Source organism: Diadema antillarum, unplaced genomic scaffold (genome assembly GCF_040938485.1).
Source record: "Diadema antillarum isolate AM-2024a unplaced genomic scaffold, OU_Dant_1.0 seq00000847_RagTag, whole genome shotgun sequence".
NCBI lineage: Eukaryota > Metazoa > Echinodermata > Echinoidea > Diadematoida > Diadematidae > Diadema > Diadema antillarum.
In genome coordinates, this window is record NW_027271721.1 from 829,186 (window position 1) to 841,627 (window position 12,442).

Below are 12,442 nucleotides of genomic sequence, written 5' to 3' on the forward strand. Positions count from 1 at the left end.
TCCTGTGGTATTTTTGGACATACCACAGGACAGTACCACAGGACAGTACCACAGGATATTACCACAGGACAGTACCTCACGACTTGTCCTGTGGTATTTTGGGACGTACCACAGGGCAGTACCACAGGGCAGTACCACAGGACAGTACCACAGGACAGTACCACAGGAAAGTACCACAGGATAGTACCACAGGATAGTACCACAGGACAGTACCACACGACTTGTCCTGTGGTATTTTGGGACGTACCACAGGGCAGTACCACAGGACAGTACCACACGACTTGTCCTGTGGTATTTTGGGACATACCACAGGACAGTACCACAGGAATTGTCCTGTGGTATTTTGGGACGTACCACAGGACAGTACCATAGGGCAGTACTACAGGACAGTACCACAGGATAGTACCACAGGACAGTACCACACGACTTGTCCTGTGGTATTTTGGGACGTACCACAGGACAGTACCACAGGAAAGTACCACAGGATAGTACCACAGGACAGTACCACATGACTTGTCCTGTGGTATTTTGGGACGTACCACAGGACAGTACCACACGAATTGTCCTGTGGAATTTTGGGACGTACCACAGGACAGTACGACAGGAATACCTGTAGTAATTTTCGATGTATACCACAGGAGAGTACCACAGGAACTGTCCAAAATCCCACAGGAAAATCAATATGGTGCTATTCCACACAGAAGTACAACACAGCAAATTAAATTCGTAAGTACCACAGAAAAATGCTACAGGATATTCTTTTTTTTTCTTAACATTTTATACCAGAGGACTATCACACCAGGAGAATATCAAACAGCAGTACCACACAGGAGTACCACACAGGAAAATTGTAAGGCAGAATCTACTGAAATTTATTATAAAAATGTAAACAGAAAAGCACATATTAATATTCCTCAATTAATTGATAGATGAGTTATGCTGTATTTATAGCAATTGATTTGCCATTACTTATCCTGTCCTATACTCCTTCAGTATTACCTATTTAGTGAAAGTGCTGATGTAAAGCATGAAAAATTTCATACGGACTTCTGTGGTACGGTACTCCTGTGGTACTCCTGTGGTACTCCTGTGGTACTCCTGTGGTACAATTTTTTACATAGCTCATGAATATTCATAAAAAGCACTCTAGATTTTAGGAAATACATATATGACTTAAAAAGTCAAAGTATTAATGATGGAACTTACTTTGAACTTTATGAAAGATTGTCTAATTATGTTATATTACTCCCAATATCATAGATATTGTTATGAAAGTGTAATTTCATATCTTGATAATAAAATATAATCGAGTTAGTAACCATGCCTTAATGCTTTACGGATAGTCGGCCATATATATATGTACTGATACGGTCGATGGCTACCTAGGAATAGAATATGACTATATAGATCTATTATAGAACTAGATTGGCACTTGGCCATTAGACTCTCGTTTGAGATTATATCTTAGGAGTAGGACAGGTTATTAAGTAGGGCCATGTTTGTCCTGAAATCCATCACTCACCTATCAGGAATATTCCTTGATATGTGACTAAAATTCTCCCAGATTTTTTTTTTTCGATCTATCCTGTGTGGTACTCTCCTGTGGTACCATGGCAATGCTGTGTAGTACTGCCCTGTGGTAATGATCGACCTGTGGTACTGTCCTGTGGTACTGTCCCAAAATACCACAGGACAGTTCCTGTGATACTGTTCTGTGGTACTAGTCCTGTGGTACTGCCCTGTGGTACGTCCCAAAATACCACAGGATTTCCTGTGGTACTGCCCTGTGGTACGTCCCAAAATACCACAGGAATTCCTGTGGTACTGTCCTGTGGTACTGTTCTGTGGTACCGGTCCTGTGGTACTTTCCTGTGGTACTGCCCTGTGGTACGTCCCAAAATACCACAGGAATTCCTGTGGTACTGTCCTGTGGTATGTCCCAAAATACCACAGGACAATTCCTGTGGTACTGTCCTGTGGTACTGTCCTGTGGTACTGTCCTGTGGTACCGTCCTGTGGTAATTACCACAGGAGTACCACAGGACTTTTTCGTAAGGGTAACAATACCTAACATCGATTATACGGATTCAAATTTATACAGTGGTTGTTTCTATCCCTAATTCACATTTAGAACTATTTTAAAGCACTAATGCTGGTTTTTTGTTTCATTTGCAAATGGTAAACTAGAGATTGTAATTTGTCATCACCGACAAATTAAGGTGATCCGATTTTTTTTTTATCAATGATTCGAGTCCTGATCGCAATAGGCATGACCATACAAGTTTCATCTGTGTTTAGAGACATTAGCCGTGTTATGTTTGGATTCTCATTTAGCAAAGGGAGTCATATCTGCCATGTTTGGTACCAAATTCTGTATACACTATAACGAAGAAACAGCAACAAGTACATATGACCTTTGACCCACCTTTGCACTCCCAAGATACCATCTGATGAAATAGTGGTTATTTTGTGAAATGATTCTCGCGACATCGTCTATACGTGTGAAAAATATGGGAAAGATAGGACAGGTATTCACCAAGATACAAGATGAAACATTTATGACCTTTGACCCTAATTTACATACCCAAGATGTTGTCTGATCTAGTAGTTGTTATTTTATGAAATAATGTACCTGACATGAACTAAACATGTGCAAAATATGGGGGTGTTAGGGGCTGTTTTTCTTGAGTTATTGCAAAGAAAGTTGCAGAAAAAAAAATCTCAATACACAGAAGATAAGCTTTAATTTCAACCAAGTTTTTTATCGTGATCCCGACATCGTATGAAAAAATGAAGGGCAACATCACGATAGCGCAAAGTCTCAGCTACAACATATTAAAATCTGGGGGAAATTCACCGAAGGGTAAGTGAGCTAGTGCTCGATAAAGACAACCATGTCAATTTTCACATTTAAAAAAATTCCCTCCCAGAGATAACACGTCATCACGAAGATACAAAAAGAAGTACAGCTTGTACATATGACCTTTGACCTCAATTTGCACAGACAAGATGGCATCTGAGTAAAAAGTAGTTATTTTGTGAAATGATCCTTGTAACATGGTCTTTGCTCGTGCAAAATATGGGAAAGATAGGACATGTATTCACTAAGATACATGATGAAACACTTATGACCTTTGACCCTAATTTACATACCCAAGATGGAGTCCGATCAAGTAGTTGTTATTTTATGAAATAATTTACGTGACATGAACTAAACATGTGCAAAATATGGAAGTGATAGAGGCCGTTTTTCTTGAGTTATTGCATAGAAAGTTGCAGAAAGAAAGAAATATCTCAATACATCGAAGATAAGTCTGAATTTCAACCAAAATTTTTGACGTGATTCCGACATCTTATGAAAAAACTAAGGGCACACTAACGGTAGCGTAAAGTCTCAGCTATGATACAACATATTAAAATCTGGGAGAAATTTACCGAAGGGTAAGTGAGCTAGTGCTCGATAAAGATAGTCATGTCAATTTTCATTTCCAGAAAAACTGCACTCCCATAGAGATAACACGTAAACTGGTCAAATTTGACAGGATTACTTTCAATCCATTTTTACGAGTTGATACCGTTATCCAATCAAAATGTTGTAATTTTATGTTTGAAAGAACATTAAATAAGCTACAACATACTGAAATCTGGGTGAAAATTAACAAAGGACTAGTGAGAAACGCTCGAATGAACTTGATATTTGATGACGTCATTTTGAAGATTTACTTTTTTTACTTTATTAAGACATTTGATATCTTTTAATCATTTTGTCAGCATTGCCACCCCATGAAATGACATGTACAATTCATAAGCTTTCAAAAAATGTAAAGAAAATGGGGGGTCACCGTCCATCCTGACGAGTAAAATTGGATTTAAAATTGGCAGTTTTTTGGCATAGTTGCACTGTATATCGCCATTGACGCGCGCGCGGAATTTCAACTTTGACGGGCCCGTATGACGTCATATTGAGTCGGATTAACTTGAAACTTGGTAGAAATATTCCTTGACATTTCAGACATCCGATCCGTGTGAAAAAACGGGAAATTTCTATTGCATATGAGCTGTGCGTGCGTATATGCGCGCGCGCGTACGCGTCCGTCCGATTTTTTCAATTTTTCAAAAAATGCTCCAAATGGTCTGAAACGTGTCCAAAAAAAAATTTGAGCTCGATTGCATGGAGCATACAAATATTTCAACGCGCGCGTACGCGCACGTTTTAAGAAAACATATGAATTTTGAGAACATGAGTAGAATGTGACGTAAATTTCATTGAAAAATTCCATTCCATTAATGAGATATGATTGAGAATGTGTTTTCATATAATGACGTCATAGTGACGTCACGGTCGACTGATCACAATGATACATTAGATTTGTCGTCTTTGGGACATGATGCATACATGGTATGAGTTTGATATTGATAGGCAGAGGACAACTTTTGCGGAGAAATAAAGAAATAAAGAAGAAAGAATCCGTACAGATACAGAAGGTGATCCGAGAGGATACTCGGATCACCTAATTACCGGTATGCCTTTACATGCTTTCTTTTAAAGGAATGCATGTCATTCTTTTAGCTTTTATCTTTGAATCATGCATTTCCTAAATGCATCCATTCTGTGGCCTGGCTAACATTGAAAATTAAATCAAAATATGATGGTTTCTTTCTTATTTTCATATCCAGAGTGATTACATTTCGACAAACATTTCAAACCCCCTTATATCATAGTCATTTGTTGGGAAATGCACGCATAAATTCCACACATTTGCTGCGACAAGTGCTTTGGTGATATTTACTTCAAAGGACTTTGGGTTAGGGTTGTGATAGGGTTTAAATTCAGTTTGATATGAGGATTAGGATTAAGGTTAGGGTTATGTTTATGGGTAGAATTTGTTCAGCTTAGGCTCATAGCATGCAGCGATATTTGATGGGAGCAATGATATTTTCACAGGAGCAAATGTCATGGAACCATTTATACTCTTGTGTATGTGTGTGTTTGTACGTGAGGATTGACATGTAGAAGAGAGAGAGAGAGAGAGAGAGAGACAGCAAAAGAAAGAATACTGTAAGATGGTTACATGGATTAAAGCAAATGAAAATGAAATGTGAAAGAAGTACCACTAATTTAGGAAATGGATTGATTGTAGGAATTTGGATCCGAAAGACAACTGAAGATGACATGGTGGTGGTGTTTGTTTGTTGTTGTTGTTTTTTTAGTACTGCATAAATAAGGTGATACAAATAACAGCATAAAGAGAAACAGTTGCTATGATTCCAGACTCATCTGTGTCAAAACTTTACAAATAGATACCGGTAGCTAAAGAAAAAGAAAAGAAAATGAAAAAAAAAATGTACCCAGACATGAGCATTAAATTCATGAGATATGCAAATACATGGGCTTTCTATAATTCTTTAAGATTGCTTTGCTTTACTCTGCTTGTAGATACCTCAGACATTTTGATACCAAATTTCATCAAATAAAGTCTGAATTCCTTTTAGAATTGCATTCTCTTTTTCATTTCATAAAGTGGTTTTTAAGCATCTCGCAAAAAGTTAAAAGCTGAACAGTGAATCCTCAGCTCCCGTGATAGAGTCGCGTCCCGGAAGTAAAACGCCATCTCGTGTCTAAGGGGACGAAAATGACGCTCTTATTCCGCGTGTCCAACGCTTCTAACGTTGTGCACTGGCACCCACATGGTTGCACCCAGGCACGTGGTACAGGCATGGACAGCGTGGGTGGGTGCACGACAAAGAAGGTTCCTTTTGCGACGCGTGTACCATCGAGAGAGGATGTTGGAAGGTACACGTACCCAGAATGTAAGTGATTATGTTGCAGGGGCCTCTATTTGACATTAGTGTTTATGTTTTCAGAATCGTGCACTTTCCCTATGAGTTTCAGAAAGTGAAATGTATGCTTATTACGAATATTTGCGTTTATTTAGGCCTCGGACTGAGTCACGGAGTGATTGATCTTTCCCGGTGGTGTGGTGTGTTCAAAATGGCGCTTCTCCACCTGTGTGTATAGTACAGTTCGGGAAACCCACTCACAAGGGGGGCCCCTCCTTATAAGTAACCCGTCCCCCTTATAAGTAACCCCGTCCCCCTTATAAGTAACCCCCGGGGCACCCCTTATGAGGAGTCTCCACGCTTTTTTGCAATGCAACGCGAAAATGAAAGGACTGCGGCAATTCGCTTGATTATGTCCATAAAGGCTTAAAGCTTCACAAGTTTCCTAGTTACTCACGAAATTTGAGCAAAATCGATTTGAGGCATCATATCTAAAATCATGGATTTAAATGCGATGTCAAACGACCCATGCGAATGCTGAAATGCGAGCGATTACTGGCGTGAGTGTCGCCAGGCGCGGCGGCGTGGCAATGCTTGAGTGCAGACGTGGCTACTGAGTTCCGTACTCGGTCGCCACGTCGCCACATGTCGCCACGGACATAATCAAGCGAATTGCCGCAGTCCTTTCATTTTCGCGTTGCATTGCAAAAAAGCGTGGAGACTCCTTATAAGGGGTGCCCAGGGGGTTACTTATAAGGGGCACGGGGTTACTTATAAGGGGGACGGATTACTTATAAGGAGGGGCCCCCCTTGTGAGTGGGTTTCCCGAACTGAGTAGAAAGGGGTGTCTGTAGCATTTTTGCAACTTTTGAAATTCTATAAAAGGTGAATTATAAACTATTTCATATGAAAGAAAAATATGTCATTAGCATATATTTCAAATTTCATGGCAAAATAATTATTCTATCTCTGCAATATTACAACTTTTTTTTGACGAGCACGCACGAAAATGTGTCCAAATCATGTTTGCAAACAAGGCCGGTAAGTAGCATTCGCTTGCAGATCGCCAGCGACCGGTTAATGAGCATACAGCGGATTGCTAAAACGCGTAACCAGCGCAGAAGCCACTCCCCCTCGTGTCGTCATAATACATGTTGTGCGTACGTATACAGTGCTCAGCGTTGTGAATGAATACGTAGCGTATGCATTCCGGCCCAGCCAACATCGGCGGACGAGCTAGCGAGCGTGCATTTGAGTGTATTATTGTACTACCTACACACTGTACACACACGCTATATGCGCTACACTACGTACGTGTGTACACACGTACACAGCTAGCACGTTAGCTGGCTACTGAATGCGACGACTACATAACACGTCGATGCTGTCGAGATCTATGGCAGTTCATGTGAAAATGTTATATGGCTATTTAGCCATGAATGCCACTTTGCCACCATTCGTGGCTGAAGAGTACAGCTTCCAAAATCGTTGCTTGCCCTTTTTTGTCGATTGGAAGTTCAGTCGTAAAAATCGGTATTTGTACCTACCTTCCACCACGGTACCGCTTCACAATTGACCTGCCTGATATGGTGCGTTGTGTAGCCTAGGCCTATCTGTTGTGCTGCATAAGATCGCGAGAAAGACTGTAACACGTGCATCGTTAGTGCACTTTTCTATTGAAGTATTAAAAAAATAAATATGACTCTACATGGTCATTCGTTTGGATTGCTAACTCATACATTGTAGGCCTGTTATGATCATTACCAATCCAGTAATAGTACATGTACTTTGACTACGTTGAAACTGATGCGCCAGGTGGTTTACGAGCGTGTTTAATACATACATGCACATTATGAATGCTGGGCAATCGTAACCAGCACCCCATAGAACTCAGTGCTGTAGAACTATCGCAAGCGAAGCGACGTGACAGCTAGCTAGCTAGCTCAGTCTGTTTTCAGTGGCACGGGTGTGCGCGCGCGCACGTACTCGTAAGTAGACACACACACAGCGATCTAGCGAACTACATTGTATGTAGCTACGTAGCTACCTTGCGACGGTAGACACACTGACCTACACGTGCAGGTCCGTGAGATACACACACACACACACACACACACACAGCGCGCGAGCTAGCTGCATGTGCGCCATGTGGCGGCGAATGCGTGTAGATTTACATATGTATGAGCGTATTTGCTCGGACGTTACTATGGTTGTTGCATACGAAGCCACGCCTAACACGTTCGCTGAGATCAAAAAGTTATTGCAAGGGGTATCTTCTAGGCAATATCCCCGGTCCAAGACGTGGAGCTAGCGAAAAACCGACCTCACCATCGGATTCAGCACGTCCTAAACTACTCGCATGCCACACGCTGGTACAAGTAGCGAAGCAGACGCCGAGATATCGAGATAGGTGTGATTCTAACGACATTTACACCAATTTATCGTCGGAGTCATGTACCAGCGCTTTGATAGATTATGGAGCAAAACTTCTTCTTTCATATGATACCAAATTTGTTAGGATTCGATAGCGGCATGGACCGGGGATTTTGCAATAAATGTGATTTTTTAGCACAAAACGCGGGGTCAAAACAGCGTAGGCGCGCGACTCCATTGTGTTCTACGGGGCTTGCGTGTTGTAAGATAGGGGCGTGTTTTGTCCGAAGGTTGGCAGTGCGCGATCAGACACCCTATGTATAGATCTATTACAATGACCATGTGCTCGCCACCATAGCTTGTAACACTAGAGGAAAGCAGAGATTTAGGAAAAGATTTCGGCAATAATGTACTTAAGGGACTTGTGACAATATGTGAGTCTGTATTATCGATAAAAACCTTGCTCTACACAATATTACCCTAATTTGAAGTACTAATTGAGCAGGGCATGTGAATACACTAACGTCAACGTTACAGCATACAGATCAGTTGAGATCACGGTGTCGGTGGACTGCCATTATAACGAACTCCTCGGGACCAACAGTTTTCTTTCGTTATATAGATCTAGAAATTTCGTACTAACCAAACAAACGATAGAAATACATAGAGTGGATAATGTTGCGGCCTGAATTTTTACTTCGTTGTAACCAGAATTTCGTTATAACCGTGTTCGTTAATACAATGGAACGGGATCAGTGCACTGTACTGTCAATATTATTGTAGACACTAACGTAGTTTAAATTATAATAGCATGCCTATATATGGAACGTAGTTTAAATTATAATAGCATGCCTATATATGGAACATAGTTTATGAATCACTTTTTTTTCCATCACATAATGCCTCTAATATGATGGCATCAATGTAAGATATGAAGAATATCACCTCATCTCATAGTGAAAATTACAAAGAAATTCTGCATCTGAGAAAATCCTCTTCCCTTTGTTTGTTAAAAAAAGATATGAGAGCCTTGCTTGAAATTGAATTTAGAATCTATATATCTTAGGTAGATGGTCAAGATTGATGCTGACTTATTGGCATTACAGAGATCTACTATTGGTCTAAGGCCTACTATTGTTTCAAATGACACGATTGGTGTCAGTTCTGGAGGAAATCAGTCGGCTGCACTGTAGAAACATCTGACATTGAAGCCAATGATGATTAATCCGTTAGACGCTGAGGAGGTTGGTCCAAAATTTTGCCTCATTCATCGTGCGGAAATATTAATCTGAAGGTGGGCAGATGTGGCTGCAGTTATCCCCCTTGTGTAATTGATACTTGCAGTGGTCAAGCTCATTTCCTTGATGGGGCTAATCCAGTTCTACCATGTGTCTTCCATTGTTTGAAAATATGTTATAGGCCTATTGTGTTGGCCATCTGATTTAACAGTGATTACTGACCTAGAACTATTTTGCTTTGTCTCTGGTCTCTTTCTTTAGTTCTTGCTGACGGAAGCTGACTGTATTCCATTTCAAGAAAGGTATTTCATCACCATGGCTGTCAAAGGTAAATCAATAGGCATGTTTTAAAATCAAAATAGTGTTGTATGAAAGAGTATGATTAGATTATGTAATTGCAGCAATGCCATGAGCTATGGGAGTAATTTAGCATTTATGGAAAAGTTAAGATGGAGTTACGTGGGCATATGAAGCTTTATTCAATCCTATGAAGCTAATCATGGAGACTTCCCAGTATGTTGTTACAAATACAATGAGTAGACAAATAATTGGTCATTGAGACAGCATTTGAAGACGCACAGTTATATTTGTTACTTGCATCCAGACACAAATTTTGATTTCCATGTCCATGCAGATAGAGGACCCACATTTATTCTGACAATTAGGAATAGATGTTATTTTCAGTCTTGGTGTGGAATGAGTCCTGATGATTATCAGTCAAGAAGCTTATGAACTCCTAACATGCTTAGAGTACCTAATAATAATCAACATAACAGTTTATCAATAAAAATGTACCTGTTCTTGAAAGTGAAGTGGCAGCAGATGTCTGAGGTAGAAGTTAAATCTAGATGATTGAAGTTTAGAGCTTTTCAATAAATGTACCATATTTCCACCATTGCAGTACAGATGATAGCTCAGAATGGGTGGATGTATCTGAATTTTAAAGCAGATCATGGTATTTTGTGTTATTAAATTAAATGTATAATACATGTATGAGTCACAGTTCATAGGAAAGCACTCAGTATTAGACGTTGAAAAGGGTAGGGTTTGTTGTATATAAATTTTTAAAAAAAAAGAAAAGAAAAATGCTTGATGTTCAGCCGATGATGATTAATCCGTTAGACGCTGAGGAGGTTTGGTCCAAACATTGCCTCACAAATCATGCGGAAACTCTTGCCTGAAGCTGAACAAGGGCAGATGTTGGTTTTCCTCCCCTTTTGGTAAACTTCAGCAAAGGGAAATACAGTTAAAAAAGAAATTGTAATGACAATATAACAAGGAATATGAATTTATTGTGCCAGGGAAAGTTATAAGTTTACCAGAGGTTATGACGCAAAGAGATATGCAGTATTGAAAACCAACATTCCAATACTATGGTAATTAATTTCCAATAGTATGTATATTCCATGACATGCTAGTATAACTTGGGACAATATTAGTAGTATTTAATTTTCTTTCTCTCTCTCTCGCTCTCTCCCGTTGATCCTAAGAAATAAAGCATGAAGCAGTCCTTGACATCTTGAGGTAAGTAGAGTTTAGGATGCCACAAATAGATAAGTCCGTGTACTCTATTGACTGCTGGTTTATGAAAGGCATACAACGAAAAGAAAAGTCGGCTGAGCTAGTCTCATTTAGCGTCACCTTTGGCTTTGTTTGCATGGAAGCAAATTCTTTGACTTAATACTACATTAACTAAATTTTCATGCAATGTTGAGATTGGAGTCCAAGCGCAAATGAGACTGTCTTAACTCTGCCACTTAATAGAAGAGCACTTCACTTGTTAGAGGTTGACTGATAGAAATATTACCGTCTTGCACCGAGGACTAACTTTCCACAAATATTTCATGAAATCAATCTTTTTAGGTTAAATCTCTGAAAAATGTGATGATGGGAATGCATATTGTTCCAAAGAAGTGTTATTTTAATCAATTTGTTTTAAAAGAATCTATCCATACATTTTTTTACAGAACTGCATACTGTGGGAGTTTAACAAAAAGAAGGAAGAGAAATCCTACACTTGTAAAAGAAGGTAAGTTTCCAAAGCACTTCTTAATCTTCTAGCTATGTTTCTGTAATGTGAATCCACTTTGATTCATGTTTTAATCCTGTAAATAAAGTAATGGATAAATGTAGACAACTATTGTGTAGACATAGAATTCATTATCAAGTCATCTACATGGATGTATTCAAGGATTGTTGAGATAACTTTGTGTTTTTCACCCTTTCAACATACTTTATAAAATTTATTTTAATGCACGGATTAAGAATGATATCAAGTCAAGTTATGGAGGGAAGACGGTCATAATGCAGGCAAAAGTCACATTTGTCTGACATTAGTTTTGATGTGAATGATAACTCGGCCTCAACTGCAAGTTTGTGTTACAAATGCAATTTTAATGTGCCATCAAAATGTTGACTGTTTCAGTGCATAATGGATTGCAAGAAATTACAGTGAACAATACAAAACACCGCACACTTCTGTGACTTACAGTCTATGGAATGATGATCCATATGTTTCCCTATTGGTCTGAAAATACAATGTGGTCATAATTGAATCTGACCTGTGGACTGTATAAGAAGTGTTTTGCTATGGCTGTCAGAATATAGTCGAGTGTACAGACCTGCATTCAGAATACAGTCGAGTGTATAGACCTGCATTTAACTTTTTCTGTTGACCTTTTTTCTATTGTTTTTCAGTCACCTGATCCTCTTGTAAGCAAACACTCCATGAGGCTGCACAAACTATCTCCTGCCTTTGCAGTGGAGATGAGGAATGGCTGCGACATCACAGATGCAAGAAGAGACTGAAGTTCGGGTGCTGCAGTAGGCGGGTCTGCAGCATGATTTGAAGTGAGGTAAATTATGTCTTATCTGTGAGTGTAATGCAGTGCTTGACAAAGCTAGGGCATGAAGAACTTTTTTGCTATTATCGATATCATTTCATCGATGTCATTTCATCTTGCCACATTAGGATTTGTTGTCGGTGTGCTAGTGATGACACTGATACCCTACCATGAGGAGATGATGTGACAATAGGCAGGTGTATCAGC

General features: G+C 39.6%; 1 long non-coding RNA gene across 1 annotated transcript; it reads left to right on the forward strand.

The window, feature by feature from the left end:
* Positions 1 to 5,772: 5,772 nt before the first annotated feature.
* LOC139740322 (uncharacterized) lies at positions 5,773 to 12,195 on the forward strand. The gene is made up of 5 exons (XR_011711553.1): positions 5,773 to 5,811; positions 9,654 to 9,720; positions 10,883 to 10,916; positions 11,360 to 11,421; positions 12,090 to 12,195. It is a non-coding gene; the product is annotated as an uncharacterized lncRNA (long non-coding RNA).
* The last annotated feature ends 247 nt before the right edge of the window (positions 12,196 to 12,442 follow it).